This window comes from Lissotriton helveticus, chromosome 1_1, assembly GCF_964261635.1.
Source record: "Lissotriton helveticus chromosome 1_1, aLisHel1.1, whole genome shotgun sequence".
In the NCBI taxonomy this organism is placed as follows: Eukaryota; Metazoa; Chordata; class Amphibia; order Caudata; family Salamandridae; genus Lissotriton; species Lissotriton helveticus.
Window position 1 is genome coordinate 846,538,625 of NC_136057.1, and position 16,138 is coordinate 846,554,762.

Consider the following 16,138-nt stretch of genomic DNA (forward strand, 5'->3'; position numbering starts at 1 on the left):
GTGGGGGGGGGGGGTTCCTAAAGAAGAGGGCCAAAAGGAAGAGTTCCAGGGACTGGAGGAACCACCCGTAAGGACCAATTCTGTTTTGTCAGGGTTCAACTTCAGATGGTTGTGGTTCATCCAGTCCCTGATAAAAATCATAATAGACTGAAAATTAGAAATGGAATGAGAGGAAAAAGACAGGTTGAAGATAAGCTGGAGGTCATCTGCATAATTGAAAACAGTGACCTCCAGTTGCTGAAGTGCAAAGATCAGAGGATAGATATAAAGATTAAACAGAAGAGGGGAAAGAGAAGAACCCTGAGGAACACCACAAGTGACTTTGAGTTGGGTGGCCGAAAAATCCCCCAGCCGAACCGCCTGGGTGCGGTCCCTCAGGAAGGACGATAGCCAGACCAGGGCTGAACCCTCGATCCCCGCCGCTCCGACACGGGAAAGTAAGATGGAATGATCCACTGTGTCGAAGGCGGCGGAGAGATCGAGGAGCACCAGCGCCTGGTGGTTGTTTTGGTCCATGCCCTCCCTGAGATTATTCAGGACCGACACCACGACGGATTCTGTAGAGTGCCTAGGCCGAAAACCTGCCTGGCCAGACGCTAGGCCCCCCTTGGCTTCTACATGGGCACTGAGGACCGATGTTACATGTCGCTCCAGTACCTTGCCCAAATAGGGCAGGAGAGAGATGGGACGATAATTGGCTGGAACAGAGGGGTCCGCGCCAGGCTTCTTTAGGATGGGGACTATGGTGGCTGATTTAAAAGCTGGAATTACCACCCCCTGAGCCAGCGAGTTATTGAGGAGGGAAATTGGCGGTTTGGGACAGGCAGAGTAAATCTGTTGCAAAATATAGGCTGGACAGATGTCCGCCGGAGAGCCAGACTTAACTTTAGGAAGTATTGTGAGGAACACTTCTTCAGTGAGCGGCGGGATAGAAGAAAGACAGCTGTGTACAGTCGGGAGTGAAGGCTCAGAGAAGGTGGGGGAAGGGAGTGAAATGTTGGCTTTAATGTTGGCAATTTTTTCTAAAAAATAAAAATTCAAAGAATCACAGAGGGACTGAGAAGGAGGGGGTTTGAGAGTAGCCCTGTCAGAATAGGCCAGGTCCTGAACGATAGAGAAATCGTTCGTTCAGTGTCAGAGAGTGTCATAGAGTGCAGTGTCATCAAGTGCAGAGTCAGAGTGGAGTGCCGTATATTGGAGTAAGGTGGAATCGGGTGGAGTGGGTTGGGTGGACTGAAGTAGTGAGTGGATTGGAGTAGATTGGGGTGGATTGGGATAGAGCGAGTTGGAGTGAGTGGAGTGAGTTGGACTGGGTAGGTGGATGGATTGGATTGGAGTGGTATGGATTGAAATGGGGTGAGGTGGATTGGAGTAGGTTCTGTTAGATTGGTTTGGGGTGGATTGGAGTGTGGTGGGCTGTATGGATTTGACTGACTGGGGTGGTCTGAACTGGGGCGGGATGGATTGAAGCAGAGTTGGGGGGATTGAAGTAAAGTGGGGTGGAGAGAACTGCAGTGGAGTGGGGTGGACTGAATGTGGTAGATTAGACTGGATTGGGGTGGATTAAAATGGGGAGGGAGGACTGGATTGGGGTGGGGTGGATTGGAGTAGAGTGAACAGGAATGGGGTGGAGTAGTGTGGGGTGGACTGGGGTGGAGTAGAATGTAGTGAGGTGGGGTGGAATGGGTTGTGGTGAATTGGATTGGGGTGGGGTGGATTTAAGTGGAGTAGACTGAATTGCAGTCGGGTGGATAGAAATGAATGGGGTGGCTTGGATTGAGGTGCATTGGATGGGGTGGGGTGAACTGGATTGGGGTGAGGTGGATTGAATTTGGGGTGGGTTGGATTGGAGTGTGGTGGGTCAGATTGGAGTGGGGTAGGTTGGTTTGGGTGGATTGGATTGGGATTGGGTGGAATGGATTGAGGTTGGGTGGATTGGATTGGAGTGGGTTGTGTTGGATAGGGGTGAAGTGGATTGGATTGGAGTGGGATGGAACTGAGTTGGGCGGATTGTTTTGGATTGGAGTGGAGCAGACAAGAGTGGGGCAGACAGGAGTTGTGCAGATTGGAGTTGGGCAGATTGTTTTGGATTGGAGTGGCGCGGATTGGATCGGAGCACATGGTTTTTTATTGGAGTGTTGCAGATTGTTTTGGGGTGGAGTGGGCTGATTGTTTTGGATTGGAGTGGGGCAGATTGTTTTGGATTGGCGTGCGGAGATTGGAGTGGGGCAGATTGGAGTTTCGGAGATTGGAGTGGGGCAGACTGCTTTGGGTTGGATTGGGCCAGATTGTTTTGGAGTGTGTCAGATTGTTTTGGATTGGAGTGGGGCAGATTGGCATGGGGAGATTGGCGTGGGGCAGATTGGAGTGCGGAGATTGCAGTGGGGCAGATGGTTTGGATTGAAGTGGGGCAGATTGTTTTGGATTGAAGTGGGGCAGATTGGTGTGTGGGGTGGGAGGATTGGAGTGTGGTGTGGTGGAGTGGGGTGGTTTGGATTGGTCTAGGGTGGATTGGATTAAGTGTGGTGGATTGGTTTTAGGGTGATGTGGGATGGATTGGCGTGGATTAGAGTGGGACCGATTGGAGGTGTACTGAACTATTATGTGTTAAAGCATTTTTCAGAAAAAACGGATTTATGATGTTACAACGCATACTTTTACAACGCCTACCTTTACATCGCAAGTTTTACAACGCATACCATTACAACGCATAATGCTTTTGGGCGCTGGATAGTGAATAGTTTAATTTACTATTCCAACTCCAGTCCCCGTGGACCCTAGGGAAGGTTATTGGATAGTAAATTAACCTATTCCCTATCCTAGAGCGCCCCCAAGCGCTATGCGTTGTAATAGTTTGCGTTGTAAAAGTTGCGTCGTAATGGTAGTGCGTTGTAAAAGTTTTGTTGTAAAGCATGTTTCCCAGAAAAAAAACATAAGAAAGAAGCATTGTCAATTTGAAATAATATTTGAGAACAGCGTACACAAAGAAAAACAAAAGAAAACATTAGTGAAACGTAAGAAAAGAAGACTTGGCAAAATAAAAAAAAACTTAACTATAGAAAATAAATCTTTGCAACTTTGTTTGTCCTGCTGGGCACGTTTTTACCAGTTTCACGTCTTCTGTTTCCAGGACACTAAAAGTTAAACAGAAAAAAATAGTACCTCAATCCCATCAGGAGCAGCGAACATGCACTGATTAAGTTGAATCAATCAGTGCCTGGTCCCTGCTCCACAGAGAGGAACAGAAGTGATGTTAGATCTGCCGTGACCAATTATGAGGCTGTAAAGAGTACCTCGCAAATCAACATGTGGTAAGCAACGGGCAGGTTCCAAGCCCTTTTATGCATACAATAGTGTCTCGCAAGCAAGACGAATGCGGTAGCGCATACTCTTGCAGGCACAACCCTAAAATGGGTTAGAGTAGCACTGAAAGATTTTCAACAATCACGTGCGCAGCCGCATTTTGCTATCTTCAGAGATCAAAAGGAAGAGCTACAAAAGAGGGATGTTTAAGGACCCTTGCGGCTTTTCTGAGGAACTGATTGGGGACAAGGGCCTACGGATAAAGGGTGGCTCTGCCGGCAGTAGTTCATCGGAATGCATTTATTCCTTTGCACATTACACTGAATAGGTTTTTCAATGTCTTTCAACTCTTAATATCAATGAAGTTGCTTGTCATTTCTACATCTGAAAAGGCAGACAACATGTTTTCATGGTTAGTAGCTGACAGCGTGTCACACTCTTTCACAACAAGAAACTTTGTCCAGCTACAGTACTTCCCTTCTGCCTTCTACCCCACCCCACCTTCCCTGCCCTGTTAAACAGGACTCAGGTGCAGCACAAACATGGGCTGTCAAAACAGTATCCATGAAATCCCCTACAAGTAATTAAATGGACAAGAAATTCACAGCCGCTCGGACATAAATGAGGGGCTCAAAGTGTATCACAAAGCATTAAATCTGTTTCATTTGCGATAAGCGGGGTCATGGAGCTTCTTGCTGGTAAAATTGGGTGGTAATCCATTTTTACGCACTGAGCTGCATTTACTAGACAACCCTCTAAGTTCATCACTGGTGGGCTAGACTGGGAAGCAAAGATACTAGTCTACCTGGGAAATAAAAAATGAATGATCTAACAGTAGCGCTGTGAAGCCAAGGACAGGGCCCCCCCTATCCTGGATCTCCCAGCACAAAATAATGGCTGCAAAGCCCTGCGATGGGGGGCCATATCTGTACCTTGCAGCCTGGTCGAGCACTGTGAGGCCCCCCTGCCCTGGACTTTGCAGCACTAGATAATGGCCCAAGTCCCAGTGAAAGGGGTCCCACGTCTAACCTTGCAGCCTGATTCAGTGCTTCAAGGCCCGGGGGATAAGGACCACCTCCTCTGTGCATCAAAGCAGTAGCGAGGCACTTTGCTGAACACTGCCCTACTGTGGCAGTCTGAGCTAGATGCTCCCTCCTCCCCTCAACAACCTCTCCTTACCTGCTAATGTCCGGCTCATTGTGAAACAAAAGAACCTTCTATCGCCTGAAGACAAAAAACACAAAGGGTAGACAAGTTCTTCACCACAAGTTTTTAACAGAGGTGCTGCCCTGCCCTTGTTCCAGAATGCTGAGGTAACTACTGGCTTTGCTGCTCTCACGTCCTTTACCCATTGTTTACCCTCCCCCCACCTTTCACACCCAGGAATGCCACCATATCCTGAACAGCGAGGTCAAGACACCTCGCTTATAAATACATTAGCAAGGTGATCAGGTTGGGGAGGGGGGCCTCGGGGAGTAGGTGGGCTGCCTGTGAAAGTGTGGTCTTTCACACGAAGCGGGCCCCATGTTATTGTGCTGAGCGCGAGGCCCTGGGCAGCTGCCCACACTGCCCATGCCTAGTGCCGGCCCTGAAGAGCAGGGTATAATACATTTGTCAACAACACAGTTCCATCGCCACCGGGGAGACGATCAGGAGGCCACCTGATTTGACTCAGATTGGACTCTTTCCCAAAAGCAATAAAAGTTGCATTAGAGTGCACATACCTTTTGTGCATTATTGTTTAAACATGCGCTGTATCAAGGGCTAGGAACATTGCTATTATTAATGTGTACATTCCCTCTGTCCCAGTAAATTAATATTCGGACATGATGGTCCAATTGTTAGATATGGCCGACCGCATATACCATAATTATCTCACAATAATAGCGGGAGATTATAACACAAAAATACCAGCAATTCTCATCCCGACAGACCAGATGGATCAAATATGTACCTCTAGGGCATTTTCCAATCACACTGCTGACTTGGCTATCAAGCACCCTAAAGTTGTAGCTCAAATTGTCGACCTTATAGTGGCCCATGGCTTGAAGGTTGTAAATGGCCATACTCAGTTGGATTTTCCTTCTCACCCAACATTTAAGAGAGGTTAGTATACTGGTAAAATATCCTTTTGGACAAAATGTATGGCCAAATCTATGTGACATGGAGGTTGTCACTAGAAGAACTAGACGCACTGAAAGCACTCATTTTGGTTAAAACATTTACAAACCCAAGTGTATCACATACAATTATTATAAGTAGGATTGAAACATGCAATAATAGAAGGATTGTGAAGTGGGCCACAACAAAGGATAACATTTTAGTCCAGCTTCACATTTATAAACTGTTTGTGGAGAATATGGCCCCTTTAGAAATAATTGACAGAAGTACAATAAACTTTGTTAACTATCACTGTGAACTTATGGGCTCGCTGAAACATATTTTTAACAAGGAGGGGCGGTAGGGGGAAAAAACAACAATCAACCTCCCATGGTGGTATTCTCATGATTGCAGACAAGCCAAAGTTCTATTGATCGAAAGGATCCGCAGGGAGATTATCACCGCCAGACAGACATACAAGATACTCCTGATGAAGGCTAAGAGGGGATGGGAGTCAGAGCAGTGCGAAGCCCTTACTGAAGCACTTCATAACAAGAACATTAAGGACTTCTGGAGGCTTGCAGCAGTTGGGTCTCGTACAATAGAAACTATCTTGACACAGTGGTGCAACCTGAGGCATGGATTGATCGCTTTGGCAACCTGTTTAGTGTGTAGGCCAAAGACATAGATAATACCTCAGTTGGTACAAACGATGACACAGATCAAAGGGATGGGCTGCATGTTGAATCTTCCATCGTATTAGACATTGCTGAGACAGCATAGGTACTCCAATTGCTGAGAAGGGATAAAGCGCCAGGGCCAATAACATTTCAGCCAATTTATACCTGTCTCAACCAAAAATGTGGATGCCTTATCTAAATGCAATAGGTAATGCCATCATGAGAGGTGAAAGCATTCCTCCCTCCTAGCACAGAGCCATCATCGTGCCAATATACAACCAAGAAAAGAGGAATGCCCCCTCCAACTACAGACCCATTAGCTTGATTGACATAAGCCAAAAAATATTTGCTAGCAGATACTGTTTAGGCTCTAGACGTTGGTAGCAAACCAACATATCCTATCAGACACCCAGGCGTGGTTCTGGGCTAAGGTCAGTACCAACGACCAGGTGCCCCACTTCAGGACGATTTGCTGGAAGTACGTAGCTCTGAGGCGGGACCACCTATACATTGCCTTTATAGATTTAAGGAAAGCATTTGGCCTCATCCGAAGGGAAAACATGTGGAGGGTGCTGAAGTCATACAGTATTCCCTGTGACCTCTTGAAGATCCTGAAAATTCTTCACGCAGAGCCTTAAGCACAGGTCAGGTGGAATGCTTGTGGAAACTTTACATCTAGGATTGCATTAAATTGAGGTGTTAGGTAAGGCTGCGTGCTTGCCCCTACACTCTTCAGCCTTTACATTAACAGAGCAGTAGATTGATTGGCAAACTGTAATCATGATGCTCCCAAATCTGTGGGAATTAACATACCTATACTCATGTTTGCTAGCGACATGCTCCTACTATCCTGAGCCCCACATAGTCTCCAGCTATTGTTGAACCGATTTGCATTGTTCTGCTGGGACAGGGGCCTTGGGTAAACCCACTAAGTCAAAACGTATGGCTTTTGATCCTCATCGCTCCTTCAAAGGAAGAATGAATATAGAGGTGATCCCAATGGAGCAAGTGAAATGTTTTTGATTACCTTGGTGTAAGGCTGGATGATAACATATCTTGGGAAACACAACTGGGGAAAAGTAGGTGTACCATAATCCAAAGGGCAGCAGCCATACAGAAAAAATATATGGCCACTTCCTGTGGAGCAGTCACCCCAGCTCTTTAAGTATATAGAGGCATAACTATTTGAGGGGCTACATATGGTGCCAAACTCTGGGGTTCTGCTGATGTGTCCACGCATATCCATGTGGAAAATCAATTAATTCGATCTCTTTTTAACTTGCCCACAAGTATGACTCTTTTACCCTTATGTCTTGATTTGTCACTAAAAGGAATTGATCATGTGATATTAATAAAATGTATCACTTATTGGGTTCGCCTTTGGACGACCACGGAAATGGAAATCTATAGAAAATCTTTGAAGGAGATAATTGCTATTGACAAAGGTATCTGCATTCCTTGGCTAAGGAAAATAAAAACACTGTGTGATTGTGTAAAGATGGAGGAAGTATGGCATTACCCAGTCCAAATGACAAAATGTATTACTACTAAAGTAAGAGAAGCCTTCTAGGATTCTATGTTGGCAGAAATTTGGCAAGACCAAAAAGTGGGGATTATCACTAAGAAATCCCTGACCACAAATGCATTTTTTAGCTTCAAACCCTACTTAGATAGGATTCGTCCCTCTGTAGCGAGACGTTTGTACATAAAATGTAGGATTATACCCTTCTACAAAAATCTTTTGCATGTAAATGTGACAAAAGTCGCTCTGCATTTTCATATTGTCCGTTTTGTTCGCAACTGGAAAAGTCAGTCGATCACCACTTTTTTTGTCTGTCCAACACATGCCTCTGCTAGTAAAAAATTGATGATTCTGGTGTTCAAGCTCATGGACACAATACATTACTGGGATGCCTCCGGGATACTTAGGTGCAACATAAAAGAGTATAACATGTTTGCAGTCTCTAGATTTTTAATGTGGCCCTGGAGGATTAGATTAAAAAAACTCTCTGTATAGACCAGCTCTTAGACTCTGTGGACGCTTGGAGGGAACATAAAGTGTAAGCCGTACCTCCATTTCTGAGGTATTGCTTCTAGTTGTCCCTGGAACAGTACCAAGGAAACTATGCATTTTATTGTTTTAATATTAGTATTTGCAATGCTATAATGTTTTTATGTATTACTCTGGATGCTACACTCACCACTTTGAAATGCCTTAAGGACATCACTGAAACATAGAGCTGATATAGCCTTTCAATACTGCATTTTCTCACAAATAACCAAGCTCCTGTTTTTGGAAACTAGCGCCGGAAAGTTCCTTAGCAATCCAATACATTGTCTTGTTCTTTTAACAAATCTCGAGTGGCCACGTATGGAGGGAGATAAACAACGCAAGCTACATCTTTTACCCTAAATATTAATGTTGCTTGTAGTTTTTGTCGTGTATTTCTATAGGTTCTGAATCGATCCCCCTATTCCTGACCCTATTCTGGTTAAACTACCTAGCTAGTCAACTAACAGTCAGCCCATGAGGCAAGAAATCCCCCATGATGCAGATACCGTTATCTGACGCAGTCACACTACGGCACAGGAACGTGTTATCTGATTAGGTCATAACGCTTGAGATCTAATTAGACAAGCGACATTCCTCCAGCCCCTGATAAGGCATACGACGTTCTCATAACAAATCAAACCTATGACAACCTGGATAATCCGTGCGGCCATTGTTTTGATTTCACAGAGAACTTTAGTAAAGAATGTGCTAACGAGCAAGTCGTATGACATCTTTATTGACGTACCTATGTCCATCCTTACGTCGATCCCGGCACCTTTAAGGTATAAATATTGCCGACCTTGCCCTATGCAAACACACGCGTGGTGACAAGACGGAGCAGCCATACTTGCCGAAGCAGAGAGCAGAAGCAGACCCCGCAGGCAGCAGCCTCGCCTTCCTGACGCGCTGAGAGACGCGCTGCTATCTCAAGCCGAGAGACCCAGCACCGGCGCTTCCGGGTAGCCCTCGCAGGCAGCCTGGAATATCGAGAGCAGAGAAAGAGATACCATTCCTCACTCATCCTAAATTCCAGGTACAGAACTGAATAACCCCTCCTAGAGAATTCTTTAGTTATTCACTTGGCAAAAACAAACTTAACTTAAACTGTAACTTTCTATTCCCGCCCACGTATTAGACTTAGGTCAGGTACACGGGGTAGGCGTATTTAGAAACACCAGTTGAGTACGTTTAGTCAAATGTATATGTGTATGTAAATATATTTTAATCATTTTAAAACATCATATGGCTCAGAAACCATATCAATGTTTTTACAGTATTATTTTATACTATTGCTTCTAATGTATGCACTTTACTTAACTATAAGTATTGCAATAATATCGATCCATTTCTCTTGTACGAGAAAAGAGACTGATCAATAAATAACATCTTTTATTGAACACGCCCGTCTCTTCCTTTTCTCTACATTCTGATGAGACTAAGAATGCACGTACTGACTGAGTAAAATAATTGCCTTGTGCTCACACGACTCTTGAGATTGACTCTTGATTAGGGGAGAGCAAAGTTGTCATGTTCTATGGTTGTCAGAAACTAAATCCCTTCTTGTCTAATCAGGGAAGTTAATCCTTCCTTGAACATTCGAGAAAGTTTCTAGCGAACTCTGAGCTTAGCTGGCAAACCCAAAAATTAAGTCTAGCATCGACAGTAGTAGACCTAGTTAACGTCTGGCCTAGGCCTTTACTGCTGTAGGTACTATTCCAATGCGCAGAGCCTATTGGGAAAATAGGAGCTACACTACATGGCGCCCAACGTGTTTGGAAAGGGCGATAAAACTAACGTAAGACATTTAGAGTAACTCAGTCGTGCTTTCTCACTCAGACCCCTTTTCCCAAATACTCCAAAGACGTCTGGAGTGGGTGAAAGGTTTTAATATCCTCCAAAACCTCGCAGGAGGGAACTCCTATGTATGGTTCTTGGTCTAGTCAACGTTGAAGGATAAAACAGTTCCAAAATATTGTGCATCTAATCTCTGTTTCCATAAAGAAACCTGATCTACAAATAAACATAATACCATCCTGTCAGCAAAATGAACAGCGATGAAGAACGAGAGGTTACTAGATTAGCTACTGAAATAGCAGATGCTGATGCTACCATGCAAGCAGCAGACGCGGATATAATACTCATTCCGGTCGCCAAAAGGAGATCTATAACCTTAAAACTTATAGAAAATGGACTGACACCTAGAGGTGGCACAGTCATATTCGTAATCGAGGCACACGAATATCGGCAGACAGAGGTATACTATACATGGATACATTTTCCAGCAGCTAATACTATAACAAAGTACTTCCACTATTACAAAGTAGAGGAACCTCCTAATGAGTACACTCCTTTCGAGGAGGTGGAAGTACCACTCAAATTCCAAGAGCATTTGCTCTTATTTGATGGCGCCCTAAAACATAATAATCACATTACAAGGCTCGGTCCTTTAGGAAGACCAGGAGCAACGTGGCCGGTCCTAGCCGGATACACACCATATCCAGACATCGAAAGAATGCCTGCAGCAGAGCTGCTAATACAGCTAAAACAACTACTAAAAATTCACAGACAATTAGTTCAGTATGTAATGCGGACTTCAACAATTCAGCCAGCGATTAAACTTCCACAGCTGACCCCTCACCAGGGGAACACAAATAAAATTACACCACAGAACATCCAATCCTGCCTAGGTAAAGTTCCAGCTAAACGGGAACAAATACCATTCTGGTTGGCACAGAAAATTACCCAAATAGAGGCGGTGTTTCCTGACACCACCCCATTGGAAAAACACAGAATTCTGACTATATGTCTCCCAATGGGAATCGCACCACACATTGAGGACTGTGACACTTGGGGTACAGTCTTTGCTTCCATCTACACAAAAATGCACGGTGTTCCATCCATTTCGGTAATACCAGATGTGCTAAAACAAATTCAAGATGAATACGGTCCAGAACCTGCTTTAACTCTTGGTATGAAATTACTAAAAGACTTCAAGCAGGTCTCGGCTATATTACTAGCCAATATAAAGGGTGAAGCAGCAAACGTGGCGACCTGCCAGAGGTTAAAAGAGACAGATATAGCAGACCAACCAGCTGAAATTGCCAGAATCATAGAAAAATCCTATGAAGAACTAGGCAGAGATAGTCTAGGTGGAATACCAGTAAAACCGCAACTGACTACAAGTCCAGAAAAAATATTTTTTAATAATAATAATTCACCAAAAAAGAACTGGGATGGAAACAAACAATCCAATCCTAAAGAGAAGAAATTCCAGTCCAGAGGAAGGTCTCCTAGGCGAAGAGAGAAATCTCCAAACCCGAGACAAAGGTCACCCCAGAGTGAACCCTCTGGGAATAGATATAACCTTAGAAATAGGGATAATATTAAAAAACCTGATAGATATCAAGACATTGATACACGTCCCTCTCAATCTTTTCAGAATTCCTCGCAGAAATCGGAAAGAAGAGGACGATCAGAAGAGCACGCCAAGTCCAAAGACAAGGAACCTGCTCAACTGAAAAAGAAATTACAATTTCCCAAAAAGAAGGTAGCCAGTATCAAGGTAGTTAACAATGCCGAGAATACTGAGGACACAACTGAAAAACGGAGAGTGGGCTCAGACAATGCTAGACAGCGCAGCAGAGGTGAGCATAGCTCGCAAAGTCCTTATGAATCATCTGGAGACAGTGGACACGAATGAATATCTTCAAGTGGAAACTGCAGACACCAGAGTTAGCAAGCCCCACAAGATATACGAGATAACATGTATAGAGGGAGATAAGACTAGGAAAATTAGGGGACTATTTTGGGATAACCTCTCCAAGGGCTATGACATCCTTCTTGCTGAAAAAGACTGGCCACCAGAGTTTGTCAGGGAGTGCCCTCATGGCGAAGAAGTAATTATGCCTGCCTTCTCGAATCAAATACCGATTCATAAAAAATACACACTTGCTAGAAAGTGGGCAGTGGCCTTAGCACCTGCTTTATATAAAAATCATGTAGGATGGGATGAGGATTCTCCTCCTCACAAAATCCAGTTAAAATCACAACCTACTGCACAAAGGCAGTACCCAATTAAGCAAGAAGCTAAAAAACAAGTAAATGAAATACTAGATCAGCTAGAATACCAGGGGGTGATTGAAACTTGCACCTCACAAATGAACAATCCTTTGTTTCCGGTCTCCAAACCAGACAATTCGTACCGTCTAGTTTTGGATTACCGACACCTTAACACATGTTGCAAAACTTTTGCAGTGCAAAACTCACACAGTGCTGCACTAATGAATAACATAGTGCGCAAAAAATACAAAACAACCTTGGACATCTCCAACGGATTCTTTTGTCAAAACATAGCACCAGAGAGCAGATATTTAACTGCATTCTCAGTAAATGGCACTCAAAAACAATTCTGTCGGTTAGCCCAGGGGTACAAGAATAGCCCGGGGGTATTCTCAGCGAGAGTAACAGAATTACTACAACAATATGATGATGAAGCATTATCTTATGTCGATGACATTTACTTAACAGATGATGACTTGGAGACTCACTTGAAAAGAGTGAACACCATAATACTTGGTTTCGCTGCAGAGGGTTACAAATTCAACTTCAAAAAGTCCAGAATTGCCCATCTGACGGTCCTATTCTTAGGATATGAGTTATCAAGTGAAGGTAAAAGCCTGGCAGACAATTTCCTAGAGAAATGTGCCGTAATCCAAGCTCCTAAAACACTAAAAAACCTACAGTCAATTCTAGGTTTCCTAAATTTCGGAAGAACATACATTGCAAATTACGCAGAAAGGGTCAAACCCCTTTATGATCTAATTAAACCAGACTTTAAAAGATCCAGTTGGACTCAAACACACACAGAAATTTTGAGATCCTTACAAACAGACATGCTAATTAAAACAAAATTAGAAACCCGTGATAATACACGCAACCTTGTGATCCGAGTCATCCCAGGGAGATGCGGATTCACATACCTAACCTCTAATGAGGGAGATAAGGTACCAATTGCATTCAAATCACATTTGTACACAAAAGCTGAACAGAGATTCAACAACAAAGGAAAAATTGTTCAAGCAGTTCAAACCGCAATAGCTAGAGAAAAAGACATAGCTGACGGTAGACATATCACAGTCAGAACAGCTGAATCAGCCTTTGAGACATTAACAACACCGTGTAATTTACCAACAACAACATTGGATCCAGAATGGTTACAATGGGTAAATTCAATCACAACGGACAAAGTATATTACTTCTTTGATCCAGAACTAGAAGAATTAAAAAATCTAAAATATGAAAAGACGTATCCTCTGCCAATCGACATTCTGCCTCTACGACATTACGCCTGTGTAATCTATACAGACGGACATGCTCAACCCTCCGTTTGGGGAGAACATGCATACAATCCCACATGTGAGATTACAAAAGAAGTGTGGCACGGAGGTAAACTAAGACCTCTATTAACAAAATCACACTCAGTAGAAACTAATTCAGAACTACAAACTGAAATACTAGCTTTGAAAATGGCGCTAGATAATGCGGATCGCGAATTCCCGACACTTATAGTGTCAGATTCATATTTCTGCGTCAAAGCATATAACAAGGATTTGCAGACCTGGATTCAGAACGGTTACAAAGATGACACGGATGCACCAATAAAGCAGAGACTGCTCTGGGAACAGGTAGCTCTTTTGAAAAAAGAACTACCAAAGACTCACGTGACACACTCACTGAGTCACCAGCGTGATGGCGTTCACGTTGTAGGGAATTCATTGGCTGAAACAGCCGCAGCGGCAGCCAGTAAACCGGCTCCCGTAGATCGGAAAAAGCGTACATTAAAATGCATTGACGGCGAAACATTGCTGGCGGTGAAAACGTCATCAAAAGGCGACTGCTCAGCGTTACCGATCAACTATCCACTCAATTACACATACATCATAGATGCAAACTCCATTCCTTTTGCTCGAATCCCTGGAGTGGGGGATAGAGTGATTCCAAACATGGACAGGAGAAACTTGTTAATCGCAGACGCACACATGGGCGAGGGTCTCAGACACCATAAATTAAAAGATTCTCTGGAAGAATTACAATCACGGTACTGGTGGCCAGGCATGAGCCTGCACTACACCATGTTTGTAAAAAACTGCCCAAACTGCAACAGAGATCGCAGTGGGGAGAGAAGCAGTTTAATACCTCGTCGTATCAAGGCAGATAATATTACCAGCAAAAAGAATGGCTTGCGATTAACATATACAGGCTAGTTCCCACTTATAATGTAGATCCACAGCACTCGGCTGACGTCCGGACTGTTATACAAGATTTGCGAGTCTAAATGGCATATACGCTAAGAGCATGCTACGTTCGACCATTTTTTTCTTTTTCTCAGGCAATCCAGCCTGGGGGGGGAAAGAATGGCCAAATGAGCACAGCCCAGCGGGAATCTTCTCACTTCCTTCCTGAGGGTATGGGATGGTGTAAAGAAAAAACCAAGACAGAAAGCAATCTATAATAGAAAGGATATTAGGTTCGGGAGCTGGGTGGGTCAAACATCTAATAAGTGTCCAACGTAGTCTAAATAACTTGCCAAGAAATTCTCTGAAGGGATTCAGTCCGTACGAATTATTATTCGGAACTAGGATGTTGATCTCTGACCTTGATAGTCAGACTTCAGTGGTAACAGAAAAAAGCTTTGATGTCAAAGACCGTTTGGCTATTTTGCAGGACTTAAAAAAACCCAGAAAAGACCTGAGCAACATACAGTTGAAACAACAGCCAACGACCACTGAAGATTCACCACCTGTCCCAGCAAGACCTGTCTGGATTCCAAAAGTCGGGGATCTAGTCAGGGAGAAGATCGCGGTAAAGAAGGAATTTGGGCCTTCTTACAGAAAAGCAGTTCCTGTCTTGTCTGTCAACGGGACAAGATCAGTTGTACTACCGCCACTTGCTGGAAAAAAGGAGAACCGAGTTGTATCCATCGACCTGGTAAAACCACAACATGTGGCCGATAACAAACAGTAGGCCAAGTGGACTCCCAATAAGTAGCAGAACACCAAGGTTTGCTACCAGTACAGAGGTCCTAACAAAGAGGCTCATCACATTCGAAACGCCTAAAGAAGAACAACAAGGACTATGCAACAATGCAATAGAACTCAGACCTCTGAAAACCCAAATAAAAACATTTAGCAGAGACACACCAATCTACAATGAAGTTCCAAGTGAAAATGCAAGAAACAAAAATCCTGAACCAATTGGAACAATTGATAGAACTGCATCTGGTTACTTCATCAACTTCGATGATTCCTCTGACGGCTTCAGTGAACAAAAGACACAGCCATCACCAAAATCCTTTAAAGACAAAGCAAAGGAACTTTTGAAACAACTAAAAGAAACATATCTGATTTCTCCATGGATTGAATTTTGGGTGGGTTTTGGTGCATTTATCCTCATACTTTGGCTCATCATGGTATTTACCTTGGGACGCTTCATTGAGGGAAAATATGCTAAAATGGACACAGCAAGTCAGAACATCAACTTGGTCCTCAAACCACACACATCTTCACACGTCGAGAAACGAGAACTTTCTTCAGAACTTTCTTCAGCCAACTTCACAGCAATTCCAATACCTGGTGGGGTAGCCTGGGACAACACTGACTATGAAATTTATGGTCCGGTCGAGATCCTGAAATATCCACACCAAATCAAGATCTCCTTGAGTGACTTTGCAAAACCAAACTCATTTGCTGATGATTGGGACTTTGAAAGTATTAACAATATGATGTCTGACTTAGTAATGTCTGCTAAATTTACAAAACATGATTATTTGCAGGGTTCTACAAATTATGACAGCATGTACTGCTATAACCATTATGGTAACCATTTCTTGCATAAATCTGCACAACCTAGAAATGTTTTAAATTTTAATCAATGGGAACATTGTGCTACACCTCCAAAAGGGAGCTCAAGAACCGTGTATGGCAAATATTCATATTTTTCAGGT